We start from the raw sequence: 16,436 nt of genomic DNA on the forward strand, positions 1-16,436 counted from the left end.
ACCTAAGAATTCCAAGTGTTAGTGAGGGAAGAAAGCAACTAGAACTGCCACATTTTGATTAGAGTGTAAAATGGGACAACTACTTTCGGAAACTAGCAGTTTCTAATAAAGTTATTCACACACCCTATTAACCCAGAAATTCCTCTCCTAGATATATACCCAAGTGAAATGAGTGCATATGCCTACAAAAAGATTTGCACAAAAAAGGTTAACAGCAGCATTATTCATAATAGTCTCTTTCCTCCCTCAGCAAAAAAAGTAAATTCAAAAATATTATTATGTAAAGAGCAAGGAGTCAACTACAAAAAAGTACATATGAGTCCATTATATAAAGTTTTATTTTTTTATTTTTTAAGATTTTATTTATTTGACAGAAAGAGTGATAGTGAGAGCAGGAACACAAGCAGGGGGAGTGGGAGAGGGAGAAGCAGGCTTCCCGCGGAGCAGGGAGCCCAATGCGGGGCTCGATCCCAGGTTAAATAAGCCAAGCTAACCAAAATTCCAGACTGGTTACCTCCTAGGACAGGCTGTGGTACTAACTGGAAAGGGGCACAAGTAAACTATCTGGAGTGATAAAAATGTTCCATATATTGATCTGGGTGTTGGAGACAAGTATATATACTACGTAAAAGGTCAATATTCTACTTTCTATCAATTGTACTTCAATAACATACTGTGGAAGGTTTAAAAAAAAGTAAAGAAGATGATGGGACAAAGGGAAGGAAGAAACGACATTTTAATTTAAACTTCATGGTCTAAGTGAAAATTCCATCTTTGAAAGCAACACCAACTAATGCTTTGTGGAAGGAAATGTTCTCTATGATACATGGTACCTCAAATTGTGAGGAAATTTCCTTAAAATTGTATTATTTTCCTTGAATAGCCCAACAAAATGCCATCATCACATGATCAGCCTACAGAATGTCTAGGCTAATACATTAAGAAGATTTTAGGGTTGCCTGGGTGGCCCAGTTGGTTAAGTGTCCGACTCTTGATCTCAGCTCAGGTCTTGATCTCAGGGTCATGAGTTCAAGCCCCGCATTGGGCTCCATGCTGGGTGTGGAGCCTACTTAACAAAAATAAACAAACAAAAAAACTATAACTGGAAGAGGATTTTAACAGTTCTATTTTCTTTAATTTGTCCAAAGACTTCTAAATTTCAGTAGGGTATCCATACTTCTAACACTATTTTACATATTAATATATTACCTGATCTCTTCGTGACTTAAAACTCTGTTCAATTTTTCCATAGCAAAAGGTCAATTATTTAACTTCATCATAAAATAATCAGCAATTACAAAAAAACCAACAATTAGAAAAAAAATATTTAAGTCACAAACAATCCCATATTCTAGTGTATAAAGTTTTCTGCACCTACAGACATTATATGTTTGTTTAAAACAAAAAGGATCAGGGGTGCCTGGCTGTCTCAGTCAGTGGAGCATGCAATTCTTGATCTTGGGATTGTGGGTTTGAGCCCCATGCTGGGTATAGAGATCACTTAAAAATAAAATCTTTAAAAAAAAAAAAAAAGGACCATGCTGCACACACTGTTCTGGAATCTGGCATCCTGCTTATTGCAATTAACAGCTTTCCTTTGCATAAATCATGGGTGACGATTTTCAGTGCATAATATTCTACTACACATATGTCCTGTAATTTATTTAATTAGTCCCCTGTTATAAAACTCTTAAATTTTCTTCCTACTGTAAACAATACTGTAAACAAACATTCCATCTGTTGATTTTCTTTATTTATATTACTTTTACTATAACTCTGAATGTGCTGACTTGGTTCTCTGTGGCCATTTAGAACCTTTACCATTTGATCTGATTCTGATCAGAAATGGACAAATTTTTTCTTCAAAGGCCAGACAGTAAATATTTTAGGCTTTGACGGCCATAAACAATCTATGCTGCATATTCTTTTTTTAACTTTTACAACCTTTAAAAAATGTAAAAGCCATTCTTCGCTCATAGACCTTACAAAAACAGTCCGTGGACAGGATCTGGTCTGCAGGCTACAATCTGCTGACCCCTGACATAGATTATGTTCTCTAAAGACCCATGAAGATAGGAAGTTACCCTAGAATTCTGGGTGGTGTGCGCCAGTCACCATATTTTATTGGATAGTCTAATAAGTTTGATTCTTAGTGAGTTTTAAGGAAGAAATTTATTTTTCGTATGAACTCTTCTTTTAACTCCCATAAGACTACCCAACTCCTATCCTGACTAGATAAAAAAATTTTAATTTAATTTTTAAAATTATAAAGGCTAGTATGCAAAACGACATGAACGATTTCAAAATGTTTATCAGAGTTAAGTGGTTTTGCTAATGTTTGTAACTCTTCAACTACTTTTATAAAATATTCAGAAGATATTGTTTGAAAGCCTACTGCTACCAAACACCGTACTTGCAACTGTGGCTAACATAATGATTCATAGTTACAGGAATAAGTACCATTACCTAAATGTTCCCATCTTATTCCACACCCTGTGTTTGCTTTATCTAGAAAATCTTTAGAAATAACAGGTGGAAGAAATGCAACAAAGATAATATTAAAAAGTGTATCTCGGGGAGCCTGGGTGGCTCAATTGGTTAAGCGTCTCTCTCTCTCTCTTTTTTTTTTTTAGATTTTTTTATTTATTTGACAGAGAAAGACGCAGCGAGAAAGGGAACACAAGCAAGGGGAGTAGGAGAGGGAGAAGCAGGCTTCCCGCTGAGCAGGGAGCCCGATGTGGGGCTCGATCCCAGGACTAGGATCATGACCTGAGCCTAAGGCAGACGCTTAATGACTGGGCCACCCAGGTGCCCCTAAGCATCCGACTCTTGATTTCGGCTCAGGTAATGATCTCGGCTCAGGTAATGACCTCAGGGTCATAAGATCGAGTCCCACGTTGAGCTCCACTCTAGGAATGGAGCCTGCTTAATATTCTTTCTTCCTCCCTCAACCCTTCCCCTCCCCTCCACTCTCTCCCTCAAAAATAAAAAAATAAATCAAAATAAAAATCTACTGTTTTTGGTTCCTTTGGTTTCTAGTGACTGGGTTGAAACATCAGAACCAGCACAGAAAGTTACAAAAAATTATTAACCTACTCCAGTTTTACCCTAGGTCCCTAGATCCAGTCTCCCTATTTTTGTCCAGTATTACATGTCTACTTTACAGTCTTCCTATCTGCACTCAAAGAGAAAGGAGGAGGGCAAGAAGGAAAAGAGATTGAATAATGAAAGACTGGGTAATTATCAACCACATGTCCCTAAAACGAAGACCTAACACTCGCTCACAAAAAACACTGATTCTTCCCACAAATGCTTTTGTCCTTACAGGTTCTGGAAGATTTCTTACTAATGAAGACCTTTAAACATGCAAATATTGAACACATTCTCTATTTCAATTAGACTCAAGATTAGAAAGTGTCAGAAAACTAGGAATGTAGAAGAGGATACCTAGGTTATAGTTCCAATTTTTATAATAACTAGTTTTGAGAAGTTGGTCAAGTTATTGACTTTCTATGGACCTGTGGCTTCTTTGTCTGTAAAATAAAATGGACTTTCTATGGACCTGAGGCTTCTTTGTCTGTCTGTATTAGATAAATCTCTAAGGTCTCTCCTGATTCTAAAATTCTAAAAATGCAAAATGATTACATTAAACCTCTGCAGTTAAGCACAAAATATTTTAAAAGGATCAAATAACAGGAGCACCTGGCTGGCTCAGTCAGTGCAACGTGTGACTCTTGATCTTGGGGTCATGAGTTAGAGCCCCACATTGGGTGCAGAGAGTACTTAAAAATAGTATCTTAAAAAAAAAGGATCAAATAATATGATAACAATAGAAATAAAATGCTATTTAGGAAACATTTAATGATTATCAACATTCTATGATTTTAAAATTTAAAACTGTCACCATTCTTAAGAAACTCTAAGTTTTATTTAATGAGGTCTAATGTTTTGTTGTTTAATGTTAATAAATGGCTCTTATTTTTAGTGTTATAAAATGATGGCTAGAAAAATCTAAACAGAAGTTAATATACAAAAAAGCTTTTTCCAAGGCATAACAAACATAAATTGAAGCCTTACTAATTTGGAATAAAAGAGTCTAAATTAGAGAGTACTTCTTTGTATACACAGAGTACTTTATACATCAAATTGCTACTGATCCACTAAATCACTGAAGATGATTTGGAAGACAGCTCAACTATTAAGCAGATTTTTCATAAATCTGATTTATTTTCTAAGCTGATACTCTGGTTTTAACAAATTAATGTAATTTTAAATAAAAGGACAGGACTTCATTAGGTGTACCAAGAGTGCTGAATCCTGTAAGTAATAAAACCAGAAGAGAAAATGCAGATTGCTTCCTAAAACTTACCTGACAAAAACCTGTAATTTTAAACATTATTTTTTAAGAGTATGTATTCATTTGGGGCGCCTGGGTGGCTCAGCTGTTAAGCGTCTGCCTTCAGCTCAGGCCATGATCTCAGGGTCCTGGGATCGAGCCCTGCATTGGGCTCCCTGCTTGGCGGGAAGCCTGCTTCTCCCTCTCCCACTCCCCTTGCTTGTGTTCCCTCTCTGTCAAATAAATAAAATCTTAAAAAAAAAAAAAAAAGAGTATGTATTCATTCATGTATATGTATAAAATCTCAGAAATATGTATGCCAAACTAACCAGGGGAGTTAGCTATCTAAGTGATCTAAATGGGCAGTGGACAAAAAAATAGAAAAGGAAGGAAAACTTACAAATTCATTCTATGAGGCCAGCACTACCCAGATAATAAAACCAAATAAAGACACTACTAAAAAAGAGAACTACAAGCCAATGTCCGTGATAAAGTGCAAAAATTCTCAACAAAATACTGGCAAACCAAATTCAAAAATGCATTTTAAATAAGCATTCGCTGGGGCGCCTGGGTGGCTGGGTGGTTCAGTCGGTAAGTGTCTGCCTTTGGCTCAGGTCATGATCCCAGGGTCCTGGGATCGAGCCCCACATTGGGCTCCCTGCTCAGTGGGGAGCCTGCTTCTCCCACTCCCTCTGCTGTCCCCGCCTACCTCACTTGTGCTCTCTGGCTCTCTCTTTCCATCAAATAAATAAATAAAATCTTTAAAAAAAATTAAAAAAGCATTCACCATGATCAAGTGGGATTTATTCCTGGGTTGCAAGGATGGTTCAATATTCCCAAATCAATTAATGTGATACACCACATCAATAAGAGAAAGGGTAAGAACCATATGATCATTTCAAAAGATGAAGAAAAAGAATGACAAAGTACAACATCCATTGGATGGATGTTCATGATGAAAACCCTCAACAAAGTAGGTTTAGAGGGAACACACTTCAACATAATAAAGTCCATATATGAAAAATCCACATCTAACATCACCCTTAATAGTGAAAAACAGAGCTTTTCCCCAAAGATCAGGAACAAGACAAGGATGTACACTTTCACCACTTCTATTCAACATAGTACTGGAAGTCCTATCCATAGCAGTAAGACAAAAAAGAAATATATCCAAATTGGTAAGGAAGAAGTAAAACTTCTACTATTTGCAGATGACATGATACTCTATATAGAAAACCCTAAAAGATTCCTTCAAAAAACTGCTAGAACTGGGGCACCCTGGTGGCTAAGTCAGTTAAGCGTCTGCCTTTGGCTTAGGTCATGATCACCGGGTTCTGGGATCAAGCCCCGCTTCGGGATCCCTGCTGATCTGCTTCTCTCTCCCTCTGCCTCTTCCCTACCACTCATGCTCTCTCCCTGCCCCCTCAAATAAATACGTAAAATCTTAAAAAAAAAAACCCTGCTAGAAGTAATAAATGAATTTGGTAAAGTTGCAGGATATAAAATCAATGTACAGAAATCTGTTGCATTTCTATTCACCAACAGTGAAGCAGAAGAAAAATTAAGAAAACAATCCCATACAACTGCACCAAAAAGAGTAAGATATCTAGGAATAAACCTAACCAAAGAGGTGAAAGCCCTGCACTGTGAAAACTATAAAAAACTCATAAAAGAAACTGAAGATAACACAAAGAAATGGAAAGACATTCCATGCTCATGGAATGGAATAAATATTGTTAAAATGTCAATACTACCCAAAGCAATCTACACATTCAATGCAATCCCTATCAAAACACCACCAGCATTCTTCAAAGAGCTAGAACAATCCTAAAATTTGTATAGAACCACAAAAGACTCTGAACAGCCAAAGCAATCTTAAAAAGAAAAACAAAGCTGGAGGCATCACAATTCTCACTTCAAGTTTTATTACAAACTATAGTAATCAAAACAGTATGGTACTAGCAGAAAAATGGACACATAAATCAATGGAACAGATTAGAAGATCCAGAATAAACCCACAATTACATGGTCAATTAATCTTTGACAAAGCAGGAAAAAATACCCAATGGAAAACATCTGCCTCTTCAACAAATGGTATTGGAAAAACTGGACAGGAACATGCAAAGAGTGAAACTAGACCACTTTCTTACACCAAACACAAAAATAAATTCAAAATGGAGTAAAGACCTATGAGACCTGAAACCATAAAAATCCTAGAAGAGAGCATAAGGCAGTAACCTCTTTGACATCAGCAATAGCAACTTCCTTCTAGATATGTCTCCCGAGGCAAGGGGAACAAAAGCAAAAACAAACTGTTGGGACTACATCAAAATAAAAAGCTTCTGCACAGCAAAGGAAACCATCAACAAAACTAAAAGGCAGCCTACAGAATGGGAGAAAATATTTACAAGTGACATATCTGATAAAGGGTTAGTATCAAAATCTATAAAGAACTTACCAAACTCAACACCCAAAAAAGAAATAATCTAGTTAAGAAATGGGCAGAAGACATGAATAGACATTTTTCCAAAGAAGACATATAGACGGCTAACAGACGCATGAAAAGATGCTCAACATCACTCACCATCAGGGAAATGCACATCAAAACACAATGAGATATCACCTCACACCTGTCAGAATGGCTAAAATAAAAAACACAAGAAACAACAGGTGTTGGCGAGGAGATGGAGAAAAAGGAACCCTTTTGCACTATCAGGGGGAATGCAAACTGGTACAGCCACTGTGGAAACAGTATGGAAGATACTCAAGAAGTTAAAAATAGAACTACCCTATGATCCAGAAATTGTACTACTGGGTATTTACCCAAAGAATACAAAACACTAATTCAAAGGGATGTTTACAGTAGCATTATTTATAATAGCCAAGATATAGAAGAAGCCCAAGTGTCTGTCGACTGATGAAGCTGGGTAAAGACGCTGTGGCGTATGTGTGTGTGTATATCTGTATGTGTGTGTATGTATATGTGTGTATGTGTGTGTATGTATATATGTGTATATTCATGTGTATGTGTGTATATATGTGTGTTTATGTATGTATATACATACTGTGTGTGTGTGTGTGTGTAGTGCAATATTATTCAGCCATAAAAAAGAATGAAATCTTTCCATTTGCAATGACATGGATGGAGCTAGAGAGTATAATTCTAAGCGAAATAAGTCAATCAGAGAAAGAAAAATGCCATATTATTTCATTCATATCTGGAATTTAAGAAACAAAACAAATGAGCAAAGGGAAAAATTAAGAGAGAGAGACAAATCAAGAAACAGATCCTTAATTATAGAGAACAAACTGAGGTTACCAGAGGGGAGGGAGTGGGAGGATGGTTAAATAGGTGATGGGGATTAAGGAGTGCACTTGTCATGATGAGCACAGGGTGATGTATGGAAGTGTTGAATCATTATACTGTACACCTGAAACTAATATAACACTGTATGTTAACTAACCAGAACTAAAATAAATAAATAAATGGACAGTGGTACTTTTACCTTATCTATACAGTTGGAATTTTTTCTAAAAATGTATCACTTGTATGATTAACGGTAAATTTAAAATTTTTTTAAAACAAAATATTAAAGAAAAGTATACTCAAAAGTAAGTCATACTGGGGCGCCCGGGTGGCTCAGCTGGTTAAGTGACTGCCTTCGGCTCAGGTCATGATCCCGGATTCCCAGGATCAAGCCCCGCATCAGGATCCCTGCTTAGCGGGGAGTCTGCTCCTCCCTCTGACCCTACCAGTACCCTCTTGTGCTCTCATTCCCTCTCTCAAATAAACAAAATAAAACCTTAAAAAAAAAAAAGTCATATTAATACTACAATACAAAGAACATTGGGGCAGGGTTATATGCAAACTGAAATGTCTAGGAAAAGAGAAATGACAAGAAATAAATCCAAATTTTAAAAAAAGGACCCAATAGACTAGATATTTAAGTCAAACTCTTACTCTTCCCTTAACACACTTCTATATCTACAACTGGATTTAGTAATTTTTAGTAATGTTTCTCTCTCACCATGTGAACTTTCCAGAGAACTAAAGTTCATCACATCAATACAGCAAATCCTGTTAGGTACCTACTGTGTGTCAGATATAGTACTAGGTGATAATGATGGTGATGTTGTTTGAGGGAGAAATATTGGTGATTAACAAATTTACTATACACTCAATGACCTTTACTGTACTTACACAGGCAAATTTCAGGTTCTTCCAGATTTAAACATAAATCAGCCAAGTCCTAAACATAGCTGTGCAAATACTATGCAACTGTGACTACTCCACGGTGCCCCTAACATTCCCCCATCATCACTGTGAGTCAACCATTTTTAATCAACAGTCTGTGATGTAAAGATATAAAAATTTCCAGAAAATCTGAATGTCTGAGGAAAATACAAGGTGGAACAGTAAAGTCAAGAGTGGGAAGAAAACATAAATGCTGTGCTTTAACTCAATTATACATCACCCTTTCTTTGAAAATTTCCTTTACAGATTTTAAAGCCATTTGCTAGCTTAGAAAATAAGATTGTTACAGATTACCTGATGTGTACATTAAAATTCTGGGCACTCAATTTGTAAACTCCTAAAACAAAGAAATATATTTTCTCTATTCTTAAGCAAACCAGAAAGAACTCTACTGGAAATTTCCCCTCAAATTTAACATATGCATTCCTTCCCTAAACTTCAGTTTATAGTAACCATTGGTATATTTTCTTTCTCCTTATAGCAAATAGTATGTATATCAAAGTCATGTAAACTCCATGCTTTACACCTAGTATCACACCTTTAATCTTCCTTTTTAAAAAAATTTCCCTTCTAGGGGTGCCTGGGTGGTGCAGTTGGCTAAGTATCCAACTCTTGGTTTCGGTTCAGGTCATGATCTCAGGGTCCTGGGATCGTGAGCCCAGCGTCGGGCTCCGTGCTCAGCATGAAGTCTGCTTCGGATTCTCTCTCCCTCTCCCTCTGCCCCTCCCACTCGTGCTCGCTCTCTCTCTCAAATAAATAAATACATCTTAAAAAAAAAAATTCTCCCTTCTACCCAGGGAAGGGCACAGAGAAGAGAAACAGACACAGGGCCAAGGCCTGAATAATTCCAACATCGGAAAGACTGCAGTGGAGAAAAAGAACGCACATGAAGACCACAAAAGATCATCCAAGAGAAGTAGGAGGAAAAAAAGCATAAAGACAGTAGAGATTGAGAAAAGTGGTCAAGTTTGAGAAATATTCTAGGGGATAGTCTAGATGTTAGAGTAAGGAAAAGCAGTAAGTTTCAAGAACGACCCTCATATAACTCCCACAGGTAACCAAGAATATTCATTCATTCTTCAAAATATTGAGTATCTACTATGTACAAGGCACTTTTCCAGGCATGAGGATGACTTGAAAAAACATATCTAGAGTTCAAACTTGTGAGGGCTGATGAAATATAAATTTTTAACTCAGATATTTAATAAAGCTTTGAGACTGAATGATATGCCTGGACTTTCTGATTTATGTGACCCAAAAAGTTCTCCTTTTGTTTAACCCAGTTTGGGTCAAGTTTTATGTCCTCTGGGACAAGAGACAGTATCTTCACTGGATCTTCCTTCTTTGGTCTGACCTTTAATCCACTCTTCAAAAAGAAGTCAGAATAAAATTACGTATTTGATGGTGTTACTCCCTAATCTTAAACTCCTCCATGGCTTTATACAGTACTTAGGATAAAAGTATAGGAACTATAAAAGTCATTCATGGTATAGCCTTAGAGTCATCTCACATCCATTCCCCTCTATACTATGCTTCAAACACTTGCCTTGGGAAAATTGGGTTTTTTTGTGGGGTTTTTTTGCCGCTCCCACTCCCTTCTGGGAAAATCGTTTAAATATACACTTACCATAAAACCTAGCAATTCCACTTCTAGATACCTACCCAAAGAAATGAAAACATATGTCCACAAAAGGGCTTATAAATGTATGGTCAGGGGCACCTAGATGGCTCAGTTGGTTAAGCGTCTAACTCTTGATTTTGGCTCAGGTCATGATCTCATGATCATGAGTTCGAGCCCCATGTTGGGCTCCACGCTGAGTGTGGCACCTGCTTAATATTCTCTCTCTCCCTCTGTCCCTCCCCCAAACCCCTCCCCGCTCGCATGAGTGCTCTCTCTCTCAAAAATAAATGAATGAATGAATGAATGGTCATAAGCAGCTTTATTCATAATATCCAAGATGAAAACAAACCAAATGTCCACTGGTATGTAAATGGATAAACAAACTGAGGTATAGTCATTTAATGGAATAGTAAACAGTACTCATAATAAAAAATAACTGCTAATATGTATTTTATACACACACACACACACATACACACATACATATATCATGGACAAATCTCAGAAGCGTTATGCTAAGTACAAGAAGCCAGTCAGAAAATTATCCTACTTATATAAAATTCCATTAACAGCCAAAACTAAGCTCTGATAACAAGCAGAACAAAGATTGATTGTGGAGAAGAGGTACTGAGTACAAAGTGGTAGGAGGGAATTTTCTGGGGTGACTGGAATGTTATATATCTCAACAGAGATATGAGTTACATAGCTGCAAGCATTTATCACAACTTAACACTCAATACATTTCTTATTACTCACATATTTTATCATTTACTATATATTCATTACTTACCGCTTATCATTCACTTATACATCACTCACATATTTCACTGTATGTAACTGATACCTGAAACTGTTTAAGTATCTTTTTAAAAAAACCCATAAACAAAATCTCTACTTATCTGCTCTCTGTGCCTGTAGAGTTCTTACAGGTAAGCCTACTCTATTACAATTTGGTTCAACTATTCAGCTGGTGGGAAAGACTTGGAGGGAAGCAAAGCACAAAGTAGGAGAATGAGAAGAGGAAAGTGGGGGGAAGTTTCCCAGTACATGTCCTAGAAGTATAAAATCTGAACTATTCAAGATAATTATCCTAAATTACCAACAAACCTTCAGTGAGTCAACTGGGAATAGAGAGAGGAGATTCTGGTTGATAAAAGTCACTATGCATGCAAATCCAATAAGATATCACTAAAGCTACTGAAAAAAAAAAACTGGTATCTTATAAAACATGAGATACCTCAAAACAAAACAAACCTCCACGACTTAAACTACAGAACATTTTTGCCATTATTATGAGAATTGTGACACAAGCCTACAAGCACCACCTTCCAAATGGTCCCAAAATTGTAAATAGGTAGCTATGAAAAGACAAATTAAAGACGAATTTTGGACACCTGGGTGGCTCACTCATGATCTCAGGGTCCTGGGATGGAGTCCTGCATCGGGCTCCCTGCTCAGCAGGGAGTTTGCTTCTCCCTCTCTCCCTACCCCTCTCCTCCCTGCTCATGCTCTCTCAAGCTCTGTCTCTCTCGCTCTCTCTCAAATAAATAAAATATGAAAAATTAAATTAAAAGACTAATTTTAAAGGGATCTGGTAACAGTGTTTTGGGAAACAAATCATCAAGAGATAAAGGTAGAAAACAGCCTTGAAAGTAAATTATTGATTGTTCTTTTCCTTCTGTGAACTCCATTTACTCAGCTCCTGAGTACACAATGATTTGCATTACTCATAACTATCTTATGTTACATGTGATAATCTTGTCACTCAACTGGCCTTACGCTAGTGCCCTGAAGGCAGTGTTCCTAACCTAGCAGAGAGTTATACAGCACACTGACTAGCCAAATGACATATTGCTATTACATTAATTGTTCCTCACTACAAGTAGGTCATGGCAGAAAGCATCTTATATCACTTAAGCAACATTCTCAAACTAGCCCTAAAATGATTGGTTTCAAAGGAAATTAAAGAAAAAAAAAGTTAATTATACACCTCACAAATTATAAAAAATTCTAAACAAAACAAGAGTTCTAACAAGTGTTATAAATAGAAAAGTAAATAAAAATATTCATTCAACCTATTTAAGTGTTCCCTGTTTTTGGACAAATGAACTATGACATGCTTAATTTTAAAGATTATTTTAAAAGATTTCTAAACTTCTCTTAGTTAAATTACTTATAGTTTAAAAACTATATTCAAAAACAATAAGGAAAAAGTGGGGCTATACTAATATTTTTTGGCTAAGTAAAAAGAATAAACAAGAAAAACCACCAAAACATGACAAAAGTAGTTTTTTATTCACATCCCTGAAAAATATATTATGGCATTACTAACATGGCAAAGAATTAAAAAGTAAGTTTTTTTTAATGGACTGAACCGAGTAGACACAGAGAGACAGATTAAGCACAGTATTAATTGCCAACTGCAGGATAAAAGTAGTGTATTATTCTATTCAGAAATGAGAGGGACATCAGACAAAAGAACTCCTCTGTTTCAAGAGTACAATAGTACTCTTTATGACTTTCCTTCCAGGGACACTCTATTTTATTATGCTAATAACCAATCTTAATTTTTAAACTGGTTTTGATTCAAAACATTAACATAGTGCTAGAAGGCTACATAACCAAATGTTCTGGTTAAGAGTTAACATTTTTTTCAACCTGCTTCTGATTTGTTGTTCCTATTAAATTTCTACACAAAGCAAATGAAAATGTAAACAAAAGCAACTCCACAAGGCCACTTTACTCCTAGTTAAGGAAACATTTTAAAATAGTGATACCAAATTCTAAATATATTGAAACTGAGATGCTTACACACTGCTGATAGCATTACAATTGGTTCAATCCTTATGAAAATCAATACAATGCAAAATCTATAATGATGACACCATCCTCTGCTGCAGCAATATTCCAGTGAATAATTCAACTAAAAGAAACGTAAGCTGTTTCAACCTTGCTTAACACTTGAGAGTGAAGTTAATACATCTTGCAGTCAATCTGAAGGAGCTACACAGTCTGGTTTAAGTCCGTTATAAAGATCTGTATTTCTAGCACCCAAACTGCCTTCACTGTCTTCCCCAGGTGTCGCCTTTGCAACAGAACCACCAATGGCAATTACATGAAAAAACTTTATCAAAGATATGGGTAAGTCACATAAAAACAGAATTCTCTATTTTAAAATCTCATCACCAAGAGACCAACATCATGACTGGTACCGTTAAGGTGAAAAGCAACTGAAATACAAAAGAATTAAAAGAACTGGGAGACTCACTGAATAGGACAACAGAGTTAGGAGTCCTACAATATCAAAGAGAAACTGCTTACAATTTTCTCAGTCCTTTACCCAATTGTTAAAAAATACTAATGGCAGAATTCATCAACAAAATTAAGCAGACCAGACTAAAACTCTGTGTTAAATACGCTGTTGCCTAAAACCTGATGAGTTAACTCTTCTTGACAAAATTTCAGTGTACAGTATGTAAGAAAATCCAATTTGGTAGAGGATCAAAAGGAAACTAGCAAATACCAACTACAATCTGTAAAATTATGTAAAGACAAAAATCTGATCAATAAATTACATGTTTGCTGTAAAATGTAAAAGGCAAAGAACTGACCCCAGTAAAAATAATTTCAGGTAAAAAAAAAAAAAAAAAAGCCTGAAATGAAAAATGTAATGTCATTATGTAGAGACCAAAAATTTTAAATGATTCAACACAATTTCCCACGGAAGATAATCTGATTAAAATTCACATTTATGCAGCCATGAGGAAGGAAGAGGCCATCCACCTAACCCACAAGATCGGTCATCAACCAGGCAGTCAATGGCATAATATACAACCTTCACATCAGAATATTAATGGTATAATAAGTGACTGATAGGGATGCCTGGGTGGCTCAGTTGGTTAAGCATCTGCCTTTAGCTCAGGTCATGATCCCAGTGTCCTGGGACTGAGTCCCACATTGGGCTCATTGTTCAGCGGGGAGCCTGCTTCTCCCTCTGCCTGCCATTTCCCCTATGTATGCTCTCCTCCCCTCTCTCTCTCTGACAAATAAAATCTTTAAAAAAAAATAAGTGACTGATAAAAATAATTGTGAGTTTATGTCCCCATCTTATTTCAGAAAGTACGGTAAAGAATATATGACAACAGGAAAACACTAATATTATGGTAAGTAAAATAACACAAAAAAGTAAAACATAAAATAAAAAGACTGAAAGGAAACACAGTAAAACAAACTTGCAAACAAAAGTTTAGCTTTGGGAGACTTTTCTTCGGCATGTCATTTTCAAGGGTTCTGTAATGAATATATACTAGAAATATTTTAATTTTACTAGTTAGTAAAAATGATAAAAATCAAATTACAACAAGAGTACTTATATTAACTTTTATTTCCATCTTTTAAACCCCCAATGGCAACCACTGTAAATAATTCTTGTGTATTCTTCCAGATATATATAAACATATACTTATAAATATTTAATTTTATTTGATTTAAATTCAATTAATTAACATATAGCATATCATTAGTTTCAGAGGTAGAGTTCAGTTATTCATCAGTTGCATATAACACCCAGTGCTCATTATATCACATGCCCTCCTTAATGCCTATCACCCAATTACCCCATTCCCCCCCACCTAAATATATCTTTTTAAACTGGAAATGAAAAGGTACACTGTTCTAAACTATCAAGGTACACCATTTTGAGCCTTCCCTTTATCATTTAACATACACTAAGAATGTTTCTATCTTAATACATACTCCACTCTTTTTCATGGCTACAACATATTCCATCAAAGAAATGCACACATAATTTAACAAACCCTACTGACATTAATTTCAGTAGTTCCCAGTCTTCTGGTATTACAATAATGCAATGCACACCCTAAACATATGTTCCTGTGCATTAGTGTATCAGAAACAAACCAATTCTCCAAACTTCAGTATGCTGAACAATAAACTCACTGAAATTACCAAATTTACAAATTCATCTCAAGGATCTGAACAAATGAGACATACGAACCCGATTATATATTACTTATATTACACTCATATATTAACACATTATATGTATTTATAATATAGTGTGTACATATAAATATATTTATATTTAATAACTTAATATGCATTGATTTTTCATCTATATATTTACATATATGTTAATATGGAAATAAATGTAGATATATTTATAAATATTATTTCTTTTTTAAAGATTTATTTATTTATTTTAAAAGGAGCGGGGAGGGACTGAGGGAGAAGAGGAGAGAATCTCAAGCAGAGTCTGTGCCGAGCAAGGAGCCCGGCACAGGGCTCAGTCTCAGGACCCTGAGATCACAACCTGAGCGGAAACCAAGAGTCGGATGCTTAACCAACTGCACCACCCAGAAATCCCTGTAAATATTATTTCTACAAATATTTTCTATTTATTAATATGTTAATAAACAGATTTGTTAATTTTGTGTTTCTAGTCATTACAATTTTTAATTTGTCTTTTGTGATGAGATTTAGGTCACTTTTTTTCATTTGCTCACATTCTTGCTTGAATGAAATATTTCATTATTCTAGTCTTTAATTTTATTATTCCCAATGCCTTAATATCATTCTTATTAGCATTTCTACTGGTATGGTTGCTCCAGATATTTTTCAGTACATATTTACAGTAAACACATGTTAGATCTATAGTGAAATAAAGATTACTGACTGTGAAATGTCTTTTGGAAAATAAAATACACTCATAAAAATCAACCAAGCTATGACCATTAGCTTACAAGTTGAACATTCCTTAAAATAATGTTATGAGGACAAAAAGAAAACTGTCAACCAAATCTCATCAAAAATCTTCAAAAGCTATTTAAATCATTCCATCCAATACAAATAGCTGTAAATTTTAGTCAAAAACAAAAAAGCAAGGCTGGTATATGCACTTTGAAATTAACAAAAGAAACCTAAAAATACCAGAATACTAAAATAAATAAATAAAATAACTTTTTAGAAGACTAGAGAAAGCAGAAAATGCCGGGAAAAAACTTTTCAAAGGACTGGAAAGAAATCAGAGTATACGGAAAAATTCTCCCATGAAATAATCTAATTTTGTCCATATTCACTAGGAAAATATTTTCCTGAAAACATTGATACGAAGAATTGGTAAATATGACAAAACTGACCTGTAGATTAAGTGACCTAGAGCCAGCATATCTGTAAAAAAAGAGTCCTAGAAATGAAATTGCTGG

The 16,436-nt window shown here is 35.5% G+C and overlaps 1 protein-coding gene across 1 annotated transcript in view; it reads right to left on the minus strand.

The window, feature by feature from the left end:
- Window positions 1-16,436, minus strand: part of CNOT4 (CCR4-NOT transcription complex subunit 4) — a 143,569-nt gene that overhangs the window by 102,954 nt on the left and 24,179 nt on the right. The window lies entirely within an intron of this gene.

Source organism: Neomonachus schauinslandi, chromosome 12 (genome assembly GCF_002201575.2).
Source record: "Neomonachus schauinslandi chromosome 12, ASM220157v2, whole genome shotgun sequence".
NCBI classification, from domain to species: Eukaryota; Metazoa; Chordata; class Mammalia; order Carnivora; family Phocidae; genus Neomonachus; species Neomonachus schauinslandi.